This window comes from Heloderma suspectum, chromosome 10 (assembly GCF_057233095.1).
Source record: "Heloderma suspectum isolate Gila_16-S chromosome 10, 16-S_ref, whole genome shotgun sequence".
NCBI classification, from domain to species: Eukaryota; Metazoa; Chordata; class Lepidosauria; order Squamata; family Helodermatidae; genus Heloderma; species Heloderma suspectum.
In genome coordinates this window covers 48,397,662-48,416,329 of record NC_139467.1, presented here as the reverse complement: position 1 = coordinate 48,416,329, position 18,668 = coordinate 48,397,662, and the positions used below count along the sequence as shown (strand labels likewise).

General features: G+C 48.8%; 2 pseudogenes; one reads left to right on the top strand and one right to left on the bottom strand.

Annotated features, from left to right (window-relative positions):
• The window catches only part of LOC146338265 (uncharacterized), a 28,854-nt pseudogene extending 27,786 nt beyond the window's left edge, over positions 1–1,068 (bottom strand).
• On the top strand, positions 1,067–17,968 carry LOC146338264 (uncharacterized; annotated as a pseudogene).
• The last annotated feature ends 700 nt before the right edge of the window (positions 17,969–18,668 follow it).

The window sequence follows — 18,668 nt, the reverse complement described above, 5'->3', positions numbered from 1 at the left end:
AAAAAACAACTTTAAACAGTCATTCATAACTAAAGACACATCCAGGACCAATTAAAACTCATCAAGTGCTGCCAAATGCCTGGGGAAAGAAATGGGTCTTAACCTGGCACCAAAAAGATAACAAGGTTGAGCCAGGCAGACCTCATCAGGGAGCTCGTTCCACAGATGGGGGGCCACCACTGAGAAGGCCCTCTCCCTCGTTGCTGCCTTCCAAGCTGGTTGAACTCATCCAGGCACCTGGTCTGCATCCTCATGTCTCAACAACTGAAACCCATCAATACAGCTGGGTCAGATGGTCCTCTGGATACCTCCATTAAAGGAACCGCACTGATAGAGGAGTCTAAGTCATGCCAAATACAAGCTATTTTCTTCAGTGTCATGTGAATTTATGATAGCAAGTGGTTGAGAGTGTGACCAAGTCTTTCTCAGCGTCAGATTGTAATAACCCCTTCACCACCCGAAACAGCTCTGCTGGACAACACTGTGAAGATGCAATGGAGGGGGAAAAGAGCTTCTTCTTTGCCACCACCACTACACACACACACACACCACATAGTAGGCTGAATAATGCCCATGCAGCACGAGTCTTTCTCCACTTGTATTCCAGCTGATGTCCTGCTTGCTTCATTGCTCTCAGCTCCAAGGTGCACCCTAGCTAATTTGGCTCTGCCGAATGGGAGAAAGTGCTTGGGCATGTTCATGTCAACCACCCTGGTTAATTCCATGTCCCATACAGTGACCAGGATTTCAACAGGAGACCAGTCATACCAACTGGAAAATCCCCCAGAGCCCCTTGGAAGCCACTGAACTCCATTAGTCTCTGGGGGCAGACCAATCCAATAGATCCCCCACCCTTGTGGAACAGAAAGCTGCTGAATGTCTAAACCTTAACAGGTAGTGATTTGACCATGACAAAGGGGTGGATGTGAAATCCCTCACCTTTGGATCACTGTTTTCCTGCCAAACTAAGAAAAGCAGATCCAGAATGTAACCTGCTGCATGTGTTGGGCCAACAATAAGTGGGGACAGCCCCACAATAGTCACAGTGTCTATGAAGTCCTGAGCCATGTCGGTTTGGACAGCCTCCGCATGAGCTATCGATCATCCTGGGATTTCTCAGCACCAATTTCGAGACTATCTCTGTCAGCTCAAGCTCCACAAAAGCAAATCTTGGTGAATTTTCTAGAGGGGAGGGCCGTGGGCAGGGATGGGGGAGAAATTCATTCAGTTTGCATTTTAACACGAACTCAACTGATTTCACACTTTTGAACCATGTTGCAAACTGAAACTCAGTTATTCTCCTAAACTTTCACTTCTCCAAATTTTGTAATGGAGTTTTCCAATCAAGACATGCATACAAAAATGGATACATTAGGAGAAATAAAGAAAGTTGCTTGCAAAAATATATATAGTACGCAAACATGCTGAAATCCCACAGTTCCATAGTCTCCAAAACACTCAAATGTTGGCAGAAGTTCCTATGTGGTAAATTCTAAATCCAAACTTTGCGTTTGTATTGGTGTGTCCAATCACTTCCCAACAGAGGCCCAAAAGCTATTTTAGCAAAAGTCAATTTCTCCCATCGGGGGGGGGGGGGGATGCTCTCCCTACAACTCCTTGGGCTGGAGGGTATGACTAGAATACCAAATGTTAAGATTTGCTCATCAAAGTCTGACTGCCATCTCTCCCTGCCGAAGCCATGGGAGGGCAAGAGGGGGACAAACGTTCCGGAATCAGACCACCTCCAATCTGCCCATCAGTCCCCCACTTCTCTTGCATGTGAAATGAACCAGTTGTTGCCCAACACTACAAAGGGGAGAGATCCCGTCAAAGGCAGCAGACCCAAGGGTAGGTCTGCTTGGCAAGGGGGCTGCGTCTCCTCTTCTCTTGCTGCTCCTTGTCCCCAGGGAGGAGAAGACAACAACACATGCAAACCCAATAAATACACCCCTCCTTGTGTCACAAAGGTAGAGGCCAAGAATGGTTTCCAGGTGGCCATTCAACTAGCAAGGAGGAAGTGGTTTCTCTGCCATTGGGGTTGCCCTCTCAGCAGCTTAGAAGCGTAGATCTTCCCTTCTCCCTTTCATAGGCAAGAAAAGTTAGGGTGCAGTCCTATTGATTGCACCCTCAATGATAGGAAGCCCCTGAACTCAGAGGCTTCCAATCATCCAGTGCTGGGTGGGAGAAGCAGCAGAGGCAACGTTCACCTCTCCGTCCTCCCACCCTGCATTTTTCACTAAATGGACTTTTTTGTCCATCTAGCAGTGGTGCTTCAGAGGGGGAGGGAAGGAGGCTGGAAGAGGCTCAGGATATCCTGGCCTTTCCAGTGTCCTCCCCTCCTCATCCACCAAAATGCCCCCTTTCTCCCCTCTCTGAAGTTGATTTCCCAACCTTGGAGGGCAGCCAGCGTGGTTCTTTCCACATCAGCTGAGGGGGGGGGGGGTCAGATCTCTGACTCCCTCTTCCGAAGTCAGAGCACTGTTTCCAGCCTCAGAGGGGGGATCCCCAGTACCCTATGGCCCCCTCAGACAATGTCTACAGGCCATAGGATTGCTCCCTCCAATAAGAACGGCTGACTTGAAGGAAAAGGAAACTCCCTGTTTCTCTGGAGGGTCATGTTGACCCCTCCCCACCCTCAGGTATGGTTATTGCTATTGTTCCTTCTTGACTCTGTGGCAAGCAGACCTTGAACTGCCATGGCATCTCTGGCTGTCTGGCCCAGTGAGAAAGAAATGTGTTTTTTCTCTGTTGAGTTTTGAGAGAGACCTACTTTGCATATGACCCCCTCCAAAATGATGTGCCTTATAACAAGGGAGCACTTGACTCCCTTATTACAACAGCTTCACTGGCTACTGGTTTGTTTCTGGGCAGAATTCAAAGTGCTGGCTATGACCTATAAAGCCCTATATGCCTTGGGACCATGCTACCTGAAAGACTGCCTCCTCCTATATGAGCCTGCCTGGGTCTTAAAATCTTCTGGAGAGGGCTTTCTTTTGAGACCACTGCCTTCAGCAGTGCATTTGGCAGTGATGTGAAACAGGGCCTTCTCGGTGGCAGCTCCCTAGCTGTGGAACTCCCTGCTAGGTTTGCTCCCTCTCTGTTGTCCTTCTGCCAGCAAGCAAAACCTTTTTTATTCAAGAAGGCCTTGGCGTGTATGCAAGTTTTATTGTCATGGTAAGCTACCTTGAGTGTCATTTTTCTTAATAGAAAGTAGGGATGGGGGAGAATTCCTCCACGGACCCCAATGAGGCCGGATTCCAAGAATACGGCCCCACTGGGGCCCGTGGAGGAACGGAGCACTCACCTCTGCCTCCCCCCAGAATCCGTCCGGGTCGGATCTGTCTCTGCACTGATCCTGTGGAGCCAGCCGCCTGCTCCGTATCACTGGCAAATGAAAATACGGCTGGCAGCCATTGTTCACGTGATAGGCTACCAGGCCCTTGGCAAGGAGTGGCTCCCGCACCAGCTGTTTTTCAGAAGTACAGCTCCCCCACCCCCATGCATCAAAGGAGAAATAATTCCATTCATTTCCATGGTGGGGGAGGGGGGAAGCAGCAAGAACCCGGTGAGCATCTCAGCATGGCCTCACAGGTGCAGTGATACCTGTGGGTGCAGCACGGCAGATGCCAAGCTTAGGCATTTTAATACCTTCAGGCCTTTGACTGACTGCCAATCCAGGGTAGCCACTGGATTCAAAATCAAAAAAGGAACAGCTGCACCAATTGAATTCTCAGTGTGTTTCAACACTGGTCTTTATCAAGGGAATTGAAGAATACAAAATATAAAATTCATGATAAATGATATATAATGTACACCAAAGCATTTAAAATTTACATGTTTCCAAAAGAATTCTTGAATAATATCTATTAATTAATTAAAATCTTCAGAGCATGCTAAACTATCCTAAAATGTTAAAATTCATTCAAAATGTGGATATACCGATGCATGCTGAAAATACCATGGACTAGTCAAGTAACACATAAAAACATCCTACAGAGCTTTGGCTATCGGGCAGTATAGAAATGAAATAAATAAATAAATAAATGAGTAAACAAGCAAACAGAATTGGGAAAGACCATCAAAAGAGGAAAGTTACAATACCTTGGTCATATTATCTGAGGTGAAAAATACTCCATACTTCAACTATATACTCCAACTATATACTAAATATGCCATACTCCAACTCATTATACAAGGGGAAATGGAAGGGAAAAGATCAATGGCAAGAAGATGAACATCAGGGTTAAAGAATCTGAGGGAATGGTTCAGCTGTACTTCTTTCTATACAACAATTCAGAGCAGTGGTATCAAAAACAAAAATAGCTGTCATGATAGCTAACCTCTGACAAGGAGATGGCACCTTAAGAAGAAGATGTTATGTGTGCAGGGCTTTACCCACTTTGTTTTGAAATGCAGATGTGTGTATTGCTTTGCTTGACTACAACACAAGCAGACACACAGAGAGAGCCATACAAGAGCAAAAGAAAAGCAAATACAGAAATACATACAAACAAAGAAAAGGGTTTATATTTAAAAGGGGGGAGAGATATAGAGTTCAAAACTGGGAAGGAAATGAATTAGAGGTGTGGGCAAATGGCCTCTTGAAATTCTCTACTTTACTTGTGGCTAGGGATGGCACAGAATTCCGCCACGGATCTCGGTGAGGCCGAATGCCAGTGCATTCGGCCCCCCGAAATCCGTGGCGGAACGGCCTGCCACCCCCTGCCCCCCCCCGCAGATCCCCCCCCCCCGGGGCGAGACTTACCTGGGGCAGATCTTCCGGGCAGCGGCAGCTCTGGCGGCGGCTCCGGCGGAGGCTCCGGTGGCGGCGGCTCCAGCGGCTGGTCTTCTGACCGGCTGCCGCCGCTGCCATTTGCAGACTTGTGGTTTTGTTTTGTTTTCTCAAGACGTGATAGGCTACGTAAAGATTTGCGTAGCCTATCATGGCTGGGTAAAAAAACCAACAACAACAACCGCGTATGCAAATGGCGGCGGCTACGGCCGCCGCCATTTACGTTCCTTATTTTTGGTGTCTTAGTCTACGTAAATATTTACGTAGACTAAGACAGCGAAAATAAGGGGAACGCAAATAGCATAGCGGGCGCTATTTGTGTCCCTTTTTGATTCGCCGTTTTAGCCTACGTAAATATTTACGTAGGCTAAAACGGCAAATCAAAAAGGGACGCAAATAGCGCCCACTACGCTATTTGCGTTCCCCTTTATTTTCGCCATCATAGTCTACGTAAATATTTATGTAGACTAAGACGGCGAAAATAAGGAATGCAAGTGGCGGCGGCCATAGCCGCCGCCATTTGCGTATGCGGTTTTGTTTTGTTTTTTACCCAGAGCCCTCCACGGCCAGAAATCCAACTGTGGACGGCTCTGGCCTGGGCCTGGCCCAGAGTACAGCCGGCCATCAAGGATTCCGGGGGGAGGGACGGGACGCCTCCCCCCCACACCATAAACATAATCCACGGAAAGGTAAGTACATTTTGTACATCCCTACTTGTGGCAGAGAAATTTGGGAGACAATTTCACCAAATTTCTCCAGGAGGATGAGAAATTCTCCACAGTTTCTCCCAGGTAGGGCTCCCCATTGTCAGGGCTTGTAGCACAGCTTCTTTCTTTTTGGGTAAGGGCTTGTAGCTTGTAGGGCATGTAGCACAGCTTCTTCCTTTTTTAGAAAGGAAGGAAGAAAGAACTAATAAGAATGGTTGAATAATTCAGAAGGGCAGGGAGAGCAGGAAGCCAAAGAACAAGGCAAGGAAAGGAGGAAACTAAACTACTGAAGTACTAAAAAAAAAAATTAAATAATCTAGAAAAGAAAGAAAGGGAATAGTTGAATTGAGAAGGGCTGGGTGGGAAAGAATAAGAATAAAGCTGCAGTACAACACACACACACACACACACCCCTACAGCTCTAGCCAACTAACTAACCAACAGCTCTCTCCAGGAACCACCTCTCTCACACAATGAAACAAACACAGGCTCTCCAATATATACAGTATTCCCACCCCTGCTTCCTCCAACACTGTCACTGATTGGAGACTGCTGGGTTAAGTTCAGCCCTAATTTGGCAACTAGAGTTGCCATTCGCCAAAGTTCACTCCCTCCTCCTCTCTCCCTCCCTGATCTTTCACAAGTTGACTCATTTAGAGATAGGCTGTCTGGGCTTCAGAAGGCATCAGAATAGCTCTGAATCTCCAAAGCAGACCAAGATGCTTCAGCAGTGACCCTCTTCACTTTGGAGTGCCTTGATCATAGAATCATAGAACAGTAGGGTTAGGGGGGCCTACAAGGCCGTCGAGTCCAACCCCCTGCTCAATGCAGGAATCCAAGTCAGAGCATCCCTGACAGATGGCTGTCCAGCTTCAGTCTGAATGCCTCCAGTGTGGGAGAGCCCACCGCCTCCCTAGGGAATTGGTTCCATTGTCGTATTGCTCTAACAGTCAGGAAGTTTTTCCTGTTCTGTTAGAGGTGTTCTGGCGCTTTGGATCTCACCGAGACACCCCCAAAGCACCCCGATTCACTTCAGTATTCAGATTCAGAACCAAAGTGATGCACGGTCCTAATTCAATTAGGATTTTGGCTGGGGTATGAGCCTGGACTGGTTTGGTCTCCTTGGTGGATGACTTACACTGAGAACTTGATGTGGCCCTATTGGCTCTTCTGGACCTCTCAGCACCTTTTGATACCATCAACCATGGTATCCTTTTGGACCGCCTGGCAGGGCTGGGCCTTGGAGGCACTGTATTTCAGTGGTTCCATTTCTTCCTATCAGATCATGTCTAGACGATGGTTTTGGGGGACTACTGTTCAGCACCATGGCTGTTGTTCTACCGCATCCAACAGAGTTCTGTTCTGTCCCTTATGTTGTTTTATATCTATATGAAACTGGTGAGAGAGATCACCCAGAGCTTTGGAATGAGATGCCATCAATATACTGATGATATCCAACTGTTTTGCTCCCTATTACCTGACTCCAGGGACACGGTCAACAGCCTTGAATCCTAAGTTCAATAACGGGTTGAATGAGAGTGAATAAAGCTGAGATTAAATCCAGAAAATACAGAGTTGCTGTTGGTCAGTAGAACACCTGACTGAGGGATTGGGATTCAACCTGTTTTGAATGGGGTCACCCTTTCCCTAAAAAATCCAGATCCTCATATTTTTCTCCATTCACTTCTATCTCCTTTGATGATCTTGCTCTCTGCCTCTTTTCTTCTAAACCACCTGCTCATGTGCTTGATCCTCTCTTATCCAGCTCAGACTGTTCTTACTTCTCTTTGGATATTTTTAACTTCTCACTCTCTTCTGGAATCTACCCTTCTACTCTTCTTTCTATAAGTCTATGCTGTCTCAACTAGGGCTGTGCCCCACTTTGGTCCAAATTCCAAAGTGAATCAAGGTGATTCAGACTGCTTCAGTCTGAATCCGAAGTGGGTCTGGTGTGGTCCAAAGCAGGTCAGAGAAATCCGAAGCATTTCAGATCACTTCAGACAATTCTGAAGCCCAGACAACCTGTCTGAGCAATTGTAACTACTTGCTAAAGAAGGGAGATGGAGAGGAGGAGTTGGGAGAGGGGAACTGAGCCTCGGAAAGTGACATCACTACGTGCTAATAGAGCTGTAGAATCTCTAGGACATCTGTAGGTGCTAATAGGGCTTCCATTTCTGTGGAAGCACCGAAGAATTTGCTTTGAGAGATTTCCTTGAAAAATGCAAATTTTACTTGTGCCGAGCACAAAAACTGTCTGAAATTTGGCAGCTTCAATCACATTCTTTAGGGGTGCCAGGTCCACAAATGTCACGTGTTTATCATTAAAACTGAGAAAGTTATGGTCATTGCTGTTTTCCAATGCAAGTCAATGGGAAAATCTGAATCATTTGGATATCCGAATTGAGATTTGGATGAGGAGGTGCAGGGAATGCCTATCAGATTTGCAGATGACACAAAATTGGGTGGGATAGCTAATACCATGGAAGACAGAAACAAAATTCAAAGTGATCTTGATAGGCAAGAGTGCTGGGCAGAATGAACAGAATGAAATTTAACAGGGATAAATGCCAGGTTCTGCACCTAGGAAAAAGAAACCAGATGCAAAGAAATGAGTTACAAAATGGGGGAGACTTGGCTGAACAACACTACAAGCGAGAAGGATCTTGGAATTGTTGTAGATCACAAGCTGAATATGAGCCAACACGGTAATGTGGCTGCAAAAAAGGCAAATGCTATTTTGGGCTGCATTAATAGAAGCATAGTTTCCAAATCCTGTGAAGTACTAGTCCCACTCTACTCAGCACTGGTTAGGCCTCATCTGGAGTACTGTGTCCAGTTCTGGGCGCTGCACTTTAAGAAGGATGCAGACAAACTGGAGAGGGTTCAGAGGAGGGCAACAAAGATGATCAGGGGACTAGAAACAAAGCTCTATGAAGACAGACTGAAAGAACTGGGCATGTTGAGCCTTGAGAAGAGAAGACTGAGGGGAGACAGGATAGCGCTCTTCGAGTACTTGAAAGGTTGTCCCAGAGACGAAGGCCAGGATCTCTTCTCCATCATCCCAGAGGGCAGGACACGGAATCATGGGCTCAAGTGACAGGAAGCCAGATTCCGGCTGAACATCAGGAAAACTTCCTGACCGTTAGAGCAATACGACAATGGAACCAATTCCCTAGGGAGCCAATGGGTGTGGAGGAACTTTCTGTTGCTCCGTTGTCATGGACAGATCACTACCTGGTGGGGTTTAGACTCACTGAAACTCAGTGCCTCTGCAGGGTGGGTGGGGGATCGATTACATTGGTCTGCCCCAGGAGGCTGATGGATCCGGATGGTTTCCTGATGGCTCTTTGGGATTTTCCTGCTGCCTCGGCAGGCAATTCTGTCGAAGCCCTGGCTGATCTCTGGAACTGGGAAATGGCTGGGGCAGTGGACACAGTCGCTCCTGAGTGCCTCCTCTCACGGAGTGGAGCCAGACCCGGGCCCTGGCTCTCTGGGGAACTGGCAGCGATGAAGCGAAGGAGGCGGAGACTGGAGCGACGCTGGCGGAAAGCTCGGAACGAGCCCGATCAGACACGGGCCAGAGCTTATCTGAAAGCCTACTCCGTGGCCGTGAGGGCAGCGAAGAAGTCTTTCTTTTCTGCCACCATTGCATCTGCAGGGAGCCGGCCAGCAGAGCTGTTTCGAGTGGCCAGGGGCCTTCTACATCCTGGCCCATGTGATGAAAATTCCGACCACTCGCCAGCCCGCTGTGAACAATTTGCTCAGCACTTTGCTGATAAAATCGCTCAGACCCGTCCTGACCTGGATGCTGTAGTTGATGCAGATCCCGTGGATGCCACTTTGGCTCCTGCGTGTTCAGTGCTGATGGATTCTTCTCATTTGTGCAGCCCCAGGATGTAGACAGGATCCTCGGAGCAGTGAGAGCCACCACACGTATGCTGGATCCTTGCCCCTCCTGGCTTACTAAAGAAGCCCGAGGAGGACGGGCTGAGTGGATAACGGGAGTGGTTATTGCCTCTCTGGAACGAGGCATTGTTCCATTATGCTTGAAAGAGGCGGTTGTGAGACCTCTGTTGAAGAAGCCTTCCCTGAATCCCACCATACTAGATAACTATCGTCCAGTCTCTAACGTACCATTTTGGGGCAAGGTATTAGAGCGTGTGGTGGCCTCCCAGCTCCAGGGGTTCCTGGATGAAACGGATTATCTTGATCCATTTCAATCTGGTTTCGGGCCTGGCACAGAGACAGCTTTGGTCACCTTGGTGGATGACCTACGCCGGGAACTGGACAGGGGGAGTGTGTCCCTGGTAGTTCTGCTGGACCTCTCAATGGCGTTCGATACCATCAAGCATGGTATTCTTCTGGGACGCCTCACTGGGATGGGACTTGGAGGTACTGTTTTACAGTGGCCCATTCCTTCCTCGGGGGACGAACTCAGAAGGTGGTGTTGGGGGATGCCTGTTCGACTCTGTGGCCATTCGCTTGTGGGGTCCTTCAGGGTTCTGTTCTGTCCCCCATGCTATTTAATATCTACATGAAACCGCTGGGAGAGGTTGTCCGGAGTTTTGGAATTCGGTGCCACCAATACGCTGATGACGCCCAGCTGTACTACTCCTTTCCACCAGATTCCAAGGAAGCTGTTTCCGTCCTTAACCAGTGTTTGGCATCAGTAATGGACTGGATGAGGGAGAACAAATTGGAACTTAATCCAGGCAAGACAGAGGTGCTTCTGGTCAGTCGAAAGGCAGATCAGGGAATAGGGATTCAGCCTGTGTTGGATGGGGATGCACTCCCCCTGAAGACTCAGGTTCGCAGTTTGGGGGTCGCCTGGATTCAGCCCTAAGCCTGGATGCTCAGGTTTCAGCGGTGGCCAGGAGTGCTTTTGCACAGGTAAAACTAGTGCGCCAACTGTGCCCGTTCCTGGAGATGTCTGATCTGGCCCCGGTGACACATGCCTTAGTTACATCCCGTTTGGATTACTGCAATGTGCTCTATGTGGGGCTGCCTATGAAGAGTGTTTGGAAACTGCAGTTGGTCCAAAGAGCTGCTGCCAGACTGCGGACTGGGGCTGGCTACAGGGAGCATACAACTCCCTTGTTAAAACAGCTTCACTGGCTTCCAGTCTGTTTCTGGGCACAATTCAAAGTGCTGGCTTTGACCTATAAAGCCCTATACGGCCCCGGTCCAGGTTATCTGAAAGACTGTATCCTCCCTTATTAACCTGCCCGTGGCCTGAGATCCTCTGGGGAGGCCCTTCTCTCAGTCCCATTGCTGTCACAGGCACGTTTGGTGGGAACCCAGGAGAGGGCCTTCTCAGTGGCTGCCCCGCAGCTGTGGAATGCCCTTCCCAGGGAGGCTAGGATGGTTCTCTCCTTGATGTGTTTCTGGAGGCAGGCTAAAACATTCTTATTCCAGCAGGCCTTTGGGACACAGTTGGAACCTGGGGGTAAGCTGCTAAAATGCTGTTTTCATGTTTTTAATATAATTTTAATTATATTGTTGTTTAATTATATTTTTTTTTAGGGGCCGCGGTGGCTTAGTGGTTAAGACACTGAACTGCAGACTGGAAGGTCGGCAGGTCAGCAGTTCGAGACCCAAGTGCTGCGTGACGGAGTGAGCTCCCGTCTTCAGTCCCAGCTTCTGCCAACCTAGCAGTTCAAAAGCAAGAAATTGCAAGTAGATAAATAGGTACCGTCTCGGCGGGAAAGGTAACAGCGTTCCGTGCACCTCGGTGTTCAGTCATGCCGGCCACATGACCACGGAAGCGTCTTCGGACAGCGCTGGCTCTTCGGCTTAGAAACGGGGATGAGCACCGCACCCTAGAGTCGGACACGACTGGTTGGGGACACCTTTACCTTTACCTTTTTAATTATATTTTACCTTTTGTATATTTTCATATGTTTTAATTGTATATGTTTTAATGTTTGTGAGCCACCTTGTGCCCCAGTACTGAGGGAAAGGCGGGTTAATAATAATAATAATAATAATAATAATAATAATAATAATAATGGGTTCTCCCATACTGGAGGCATTCAAGATGAAGCTGGAAAGCCATCTGTCAGGGATGCTGTGACTTGGATTCCTGCACTGAGCAGGAGGCCCCTTCCAACCCTACTGTGCTATGATTCTATGATTTGGATTCAAATCTGAAGTGAATTGGATTGTGTCCAGATCGGTCTGAAGCAAATCAAGGCTGATGCAGAAGATCTGACTCGGCCTCCGAAGTGAATCGGGAGGTCCATGCACAGCCCTGGTCTCAACCACCCCGATGAAACCTTCTCTTGGCTAAGGGTTCAGCTTCCTTTCTTTTTGCTTTATATTATTAATTATTAAAATGCTCTCTGCTTACAATAATATCTGCCTACAGTAATACTGCCTACAAAGTAACTAACAATATCAAGGACATATTGGTGCACAGTGACACCACTTGGAGAGATAGAAGGGAACAACATTGGGGATGTCAGAGAATTTCGCCACGAATCTCGGGGAGGCCGAATTTCGGGGGGGAGGGATGGAGCGCCCCCCCAGCCAGAATTTGGGGGGGAGGGACAGAGTGCCTCCCCCCCCGGCCAGAATTTTGGGGGGAGGGACGGAGCGCCTCCCCCCCACCATGAATGTCACCCTTCGAAAAGGTAAGTGACTTTCGTACATCCCTAATACATCTAGAACATTATTAGGCACTACTCTGCCTAAAGCCCACCCCCACCCCCCACCCCGTGGGCACTGTGGGCACTGCAAATACACATGTAAGATGTCGTCTTTCATGGATCCCAACAACCAATGGGAATATTTCTTGCAAAGTTTTACCACCTGTGTCAGTCAGGGTGTGGTTTATATTGTTAGATGTCCATGCAATTTAAGATATGTAGGATGTTTTGGCACAAATGAAGTTATAGGGAGGAAGATACAATGGAAGTTTGTGTGTAATAAGGTGGAGGTAGGGGAGAGTTGCACAAAACAGGACATCTGCTTTTATGAAGAGTTGCTGGAAGATGGTAGGATGAGGAAGGATAGTTACATCCAGGGCCTGCAAGAGGAGCCACCACCACAGGGGAAGAGGAGTGCCTGCTGCTGCCACCACTGCTACCACCACCACCAGGCCTTCCCCGTGGACTTCTGCCTGGCATTATTTTTAAGGGGATTTTTTAGTTGTTGTTGTTTTTAATTTCTGGGGGATTCTGTTGTGTTTTTAGGGGTGGGTAGCCTGCCTGATAGGCGGGAGCGAGGGGGCATGTGTCCACCTGATGGAGGCAGTGGGGGGAGTGTTGGGGGCCCGAACATACCGAGGCTGGGCAGCAGGCGCTGGCGGAGTGCTAGGGGCAGGCCATGCCAGGTAAGGGGAAAAAGGGAGAGATGTGTAGTATCTGTCCCCTGCTCCGGGCCTGTCCAGAGCCAAAGGATGGCTGGGGGAGGCGTGACCCCATCTTCCGGCCTTTGTTTGCTGCTCTGCAATGCCAGGTCTGTTACCCAGAAAACCTCCCTCATCCATGACATGATCCTGGACTAGGGTGCAGACCTGGCATGTATTATGGAGACCTGGCTGGCCGAGGCCGCTGCTCCAACTCTTACGGCCATGTGTCCAGCCGGATTTTTATATGCACATCAGCTGAGGGCTGGGGATCGGGGAGGGGGAGTGGCTGTTATCTACCAAGAGTCCTTGATCTTCACCAGACCCCCTCTCTGGGAGACCAAGGTTGCTGAGTGCATGTACTGGAGGTTGGGCTCGAAGGGCAGTCTGAGGATTCTGCTCGTGTACCATCCACCCCGCTGCACGACTGACTCCCTGGCCGAGGTGCTTGAGGTGGTTTCTGATGTGCATGTATGGTCCCCTAACTTATTGGTGTTGGGTCCCCAAGTTCTGAACAACTTTTGCCCGGTCTCAAATCTGCCATTTTGGGGCAAGGTGATTGAGCGGGTGGTGGTGATGCAGTTGAAGGCACACTTGGAAGAAGCCGATTATCTAGATCCATTTCAATCGGGCTTCAGGCCTGGGCATGGGACAGAAACGGCCTTGGTCACCTTGGTGGATGATATGTGGAGGGCTCTGGACAGGGGTGAATGCTCCTTCCTTGTTCTCCTTGACCTCTCAGCAACTTTTCATACCGTTGACCATGGTATCCTCCTGGACCGCCTGGACGGGTTGGGCACTGGAGACACCGTATTGCAGTGGTTCCGGTCCTTCCTCTCTGGCAGGTACCAGAGGGTAGCACTGGGAGAGGAGGTTTCGGACCCGTGGCCACTCACTTGTGGGGTGCCACAGGGTTCCATCCTCTCCCCGATGCTATTTAACATCTATGTGAAGCCGCTGGGGGCTATCATCAGAAGGTTTGGGGTGCAGTGTCATCAATAAGTGGATGACACACAGCTCTACCTCTCGTTCAAATCTTCACCAAGGTTGGCCGTAGAATCCCTGTCCAAATGTCTGGAGATGGTGAGTGGCTGGATGGGGAGGAATAAGCTGAAGCTGAACCCTGACAAGACAGAGGTACTTTTGGTGGGAGACAAGAGGAGGCTGGGGGATGTTGACCTGGTGTTGAATGGGGTACGGCTACCCTTGAAAGACCAGGTCCGCAGCCTGGGGGTCATTTTGGACTCCCAGCTGTCCATGGAGGTTCAGGTGTCAGCTGTGAGCCGGACAGCACTGCACCAACTCCATCTGATACGGCGGCTGCGCCCCTTCCTTCCCGACCATCTGCTCCCATCGGTAGTACATGCCCTGGTCTCCCCTCGTTTAGACTACTGTAATGTGCTCTACATGGGGTTACCCTTGAAGACGGTTCAGAAGCTGCAGCTGGTACAGAACGCGGCGGCTCGCCTGATTAAAGGCAGCCACCGGCGTGATCACATCACTCTAGTGCTGAAGGAGTTGCACTGGTTACCAGTTGTTTTCCGGGCCAAATTCAAGGTGTTGGTTTTGACCTTTAAAACCCTATATGGTTCTGGCCCAGCCTATCTCAAGGAGCGCCTCCAGCAACATCAGACAGGCCGCTCAACAAGATCAGCCTCGGATGGCCTTCTCTATGTCCCATCAGCCAGGACAGCTAGACTGGTGGGGATGAGGGAGAGGGCCTTTTCTGTGGTGGCCCCCACTCTGTGGAACTCCCTCCCTAAGGAACTCTGTCATGCCCCCTCTTTAATGAGCTTCCGCCGTGCATTAAAAACGTGGTTGTTCAGGCAGGCATTTGGGGTGGATGAAAATGTTTTTACTGTAGAATTTTATTGTTTTAATTATTAAACTGTTTTATTATATGTTGTACCATCACCCAGAGTGGCTGGGTGACCAGCCAGATGGGCGATTAATAAATTTAATTAATAAATAAATAAAAATACATGGAGGGGAATAGAATTGGTAAGGGGAGGATGTAAGTGCTCAGTGGTGAAAAAAAATCATTCTGCAAATGCTCAGAGGCACTCTGTATTTAAGAACATAAGAAGAGCCGTGCTGCATCAGACGAAGGTCCATCTAGTCCAGCATTGTGTTCATACAGTGGCCCACCAGATGCCCACGGGAAACCCACAAGCATACCATGAATGCAATAGCACCTCCTCATCCACATTTCCCTGCTGCTAACATTGGTGAAATGTAAATAAATTCTAGTAATTCCAAATTTGTATGCATGCATATCCTTCAGAAACTTTGCAGATTTCTTACCTGGGGGACACCTCTAATGACCTGAACATTTCCATACAAATTTACCCAAAAACTATAAGGGGGGGTGAAGGGAAGGGAAAGCAAATCAATCTCCCTCCCCCAAATTGGAGAACTCCCCTTCCACATGAATTGCTGCACATATCCTTCTGAAACTTTTCTGGTTTCTTACTTAGGGACACCTAGACTGTCCATAATTTTCAGAACAATGGTCTACAAGGACCATAGGGAGATAAGTATGTCCTGTTTTGGAAACCTCAAAATGGCAAGGCTACCCTTGCACAAAAAAACTCTGTGGCTATCATTCTGAAATTTGGCAGACATGATCTCCTCTGATGGAGCAATGAATACTGAAATTTTTTATCAAGTTCTTCCAAGGAATAAAAATGTTATTGGTAGTTCCCTTTAAAATAAAATCAAAATATAAACCCTGCATCTATTTTTCTGACATTGGGCAGGTGTAATCCCTTCTAGGGGGCTTACTATGCCTGAAATTAGCATCCAGTTCTGACTAGGGATGTATGAACCTCACATTGTCCAGTCTGGGGGGGTCCACTGCAGGGCAATTTGGGCTGCCTGGGCCCCATGGTGTCCTCTGGAGCCCTGCTACATCTGCCGGAGTTGGCGAAGTGGCTCTCTGGCTTTCTAAAAAAATGTGCTACGTTAATGGCAGCTGCCATTAGCCTATCATGGAAAATTACAGCTGTAAATGGCACATTTTATGCCATTCACAGCCGTAAAGCACTTACTTCTACCTAAATTACAGCTGTTTATTACTGCATTTAGGCAAAAGTAAGTGCTTTACGGCCACAAATGACATACAGTATGTCATTTATAGCTGTAACTTTCCTGTGATATGCTAACGGCAGCTGCCATCAGCATATCATATTTTTTAGGAAGCTGGACAGCTACCCTGCAGGAACTCCTCCAGACCCGGAGGTAAGTGCAGCTGGTCCACCACCACAGACTCTGGAGGTCAGATTCTTTGGAATCTGGCCTCATTTGAGTCTGCAGCAGGTTTCCCCAGCATCCCAAGATAAAAAAAGTTACAGTTCTTTCCTAATTTCCCATGGTAGTCAACAGAAAGCATAAAGACTTATTTTTCCAAACCTTGACTCAGGTTTGGTGTTGTTGTTGTTGTTGTTCAGTCGTTCAGTCGTGTCCGACTCTTCGTGACCCCATGGACCATAGCACGCCAGGCCTTCCTGTCCTGCGCTCTCTCCCGGAGCGTGCTCAAGTTCATGTTGAGCTGACTATAAATTGGCCTGAGCAGAAGCAAGATGTTTTCCAAAACACTGAGTTTGGGCCAGAGTTGCGTGGGGGAGGGTGTCAGTGCACAATTCGTATGTATATATGTTTGTATGTAATCTATACACACATATACACACACGCAAACACAACACATCCACACCACACACACACACACACACATGCAGATGTGTGTTATGGGCCTGTGCCCTGGATCTTTTAAGTACCTAGCCATGCCCCTGCCTCCAGGTTCAGAGATAGTGTGGGGGTCTGCTTGTGGATCTTTCAGAAGCAACTGGCTGGTCATTGTGTGAAACAGGATTGCTCAGGCTTTTGGTATGATCCAGCAGGGCTCTTCTTAGGTTCACTCTTACTTTTATGCCCATAACCTGTAGCTCTATTTATCTTCTTCTGTTCTATTTCTGTCTTCCATTTTTTATACCTTTGCTTGTTTTGCTGTTGTTGAGATGTTCTCATTCTTGTGAGATCACCTTATCCAAAATTGTGTTATTGGTTTGTCCTTCTGCATTTTCACATTCCTTTTTTCTCAGTCTGGGTAGTGCTTCTATTCTTCCTTCTCACTGAGTACACAACTTTTAAGTCCTTTTTGATTCCCCTCTTTTTTATGGAAGCTACTGCAAAACTTCCAATCTAGAGAGCTTTGGGTATTGGGTTGTATAGAAATGTAATAAATAAATTTTAGATATTGGTAAAATCTGTTTTGTTGGCCCCTTTGTTGCCAGATATTTCAATATTCTGCTATTTTTGACATGGAAACAAAGGTTTCATGGCTGCTTGGTTACGTACAGGAGAAGTCTACCATCCTACATAACAGCCCTTCTGGATCAGACCAAGGGTCCATCTAGTCCAGCATTCTGTTCACATGGCGGCCAACCAGCTGTTGACCAGGAACCCACAAGCAGGACTTGGGTGCAACAGCACCCTCCTGCCCATGTTCCCCAGCAATTGGTGTACACAGGCATACTGCCTCTGATACTGGAGGTAGCATATAGCCATCAGGACTAGTAGCCTTTGGTAGCCTTCTCCCCAATGAATTTGTCTAACCCACTTTTGAAGCCATCCAGGTTGGCAGCCATTCTCACATCTTGTGGACCTGACTTCCATCTTTTAAGTCTGTGCTGTGTGAAGAAGCCCTGCCTTTTATCTGTCCTGAATCTCCCACCATGCAGCTTCATGGGAAGACCCCATTTTGAGAGAGGGAGAAAAATGTCTCCCTATCCACATTCTCCTCACCATGCAAAATTTGGTAGACCTGTAGCATGTCTCCCCTCAGCCTCCTTTTTTCCAAGCTGAACAATCCCAGCTGTTGTAACTTCTCTCATAGGGGAGATGCTCCAGCCCCTTGGTCATTTTAGGTGCCCTTTCCTGCACTTTTTCCAGCTCCACGATATTTTTCTTAGGTCTGGTGACCAGAACTGTGTGCAGTATTCCAAGCGTGGTCGCACCGTAGGTTTGTACAACGGCAGGATGATGTTGGCAGGTTCATTCTCAATCCCTCTCCTAATTATGCCTGACGTGGAGTTCGCCTTTCTCACAGCAGCCGCACACTGAGGGGGGGGGGGGCCTCCATGACCCGCGCGCGCCGGCACGTGCTCCTGTTCTGCGCTCACACGACGGCCGCAAAGCGTCACCGGGGGGCACAGCGGGATCGACTCGGCAGCCCGTGGATTCGGGCCCGCCCGTTTAAGCTGGGGGGGCGGGGTCGTCGGGCAGCCCGTCCCCCGAGCTGCGCACGCTGGAGTTTCAGCGAGCCAGCGGAGGCGAGGTTCTTGCTAGTGCCTGAATTCTGATAATTGAGCTCAAATCTGGAGCATGCACCCTGCGCCCAGACACCCCAGTAGTCAAGACGCTTTGACCCAAAGCCCCCCCCCTCACACACACACACACCTTGAGGGACCTTGTGAAGCCCTCCCCACTTCTTCCTCCCTCTTCCCCTCTTTCGCTCGCTTTGTTGCTGCAGAAGCAAAGTACCCCCTGCCTCCATCTTAATCACACACCCCAAACCTGTGCGGCTATGGAGAAGTAAGAACCCCCTCACCAACTCTCCCCTGCACGTCCGTTAGTTTGCCAGATCCCCCTGCCTTCCCGTCCTACATTGCCTCGCTGGAGAATCCGGTCAGTTTTGCCCGGCTCCTTTCCCTCTCTCTCCCCAGGCTTGTGTGCCTTCCGGGATGAGCGGCTGGCTGGCTGGCTGCCTGCCGCCCTCGCTCGCCAGCTCGGCCCCGCCGGCCTCTCCCTCCCCCTGCCAGGC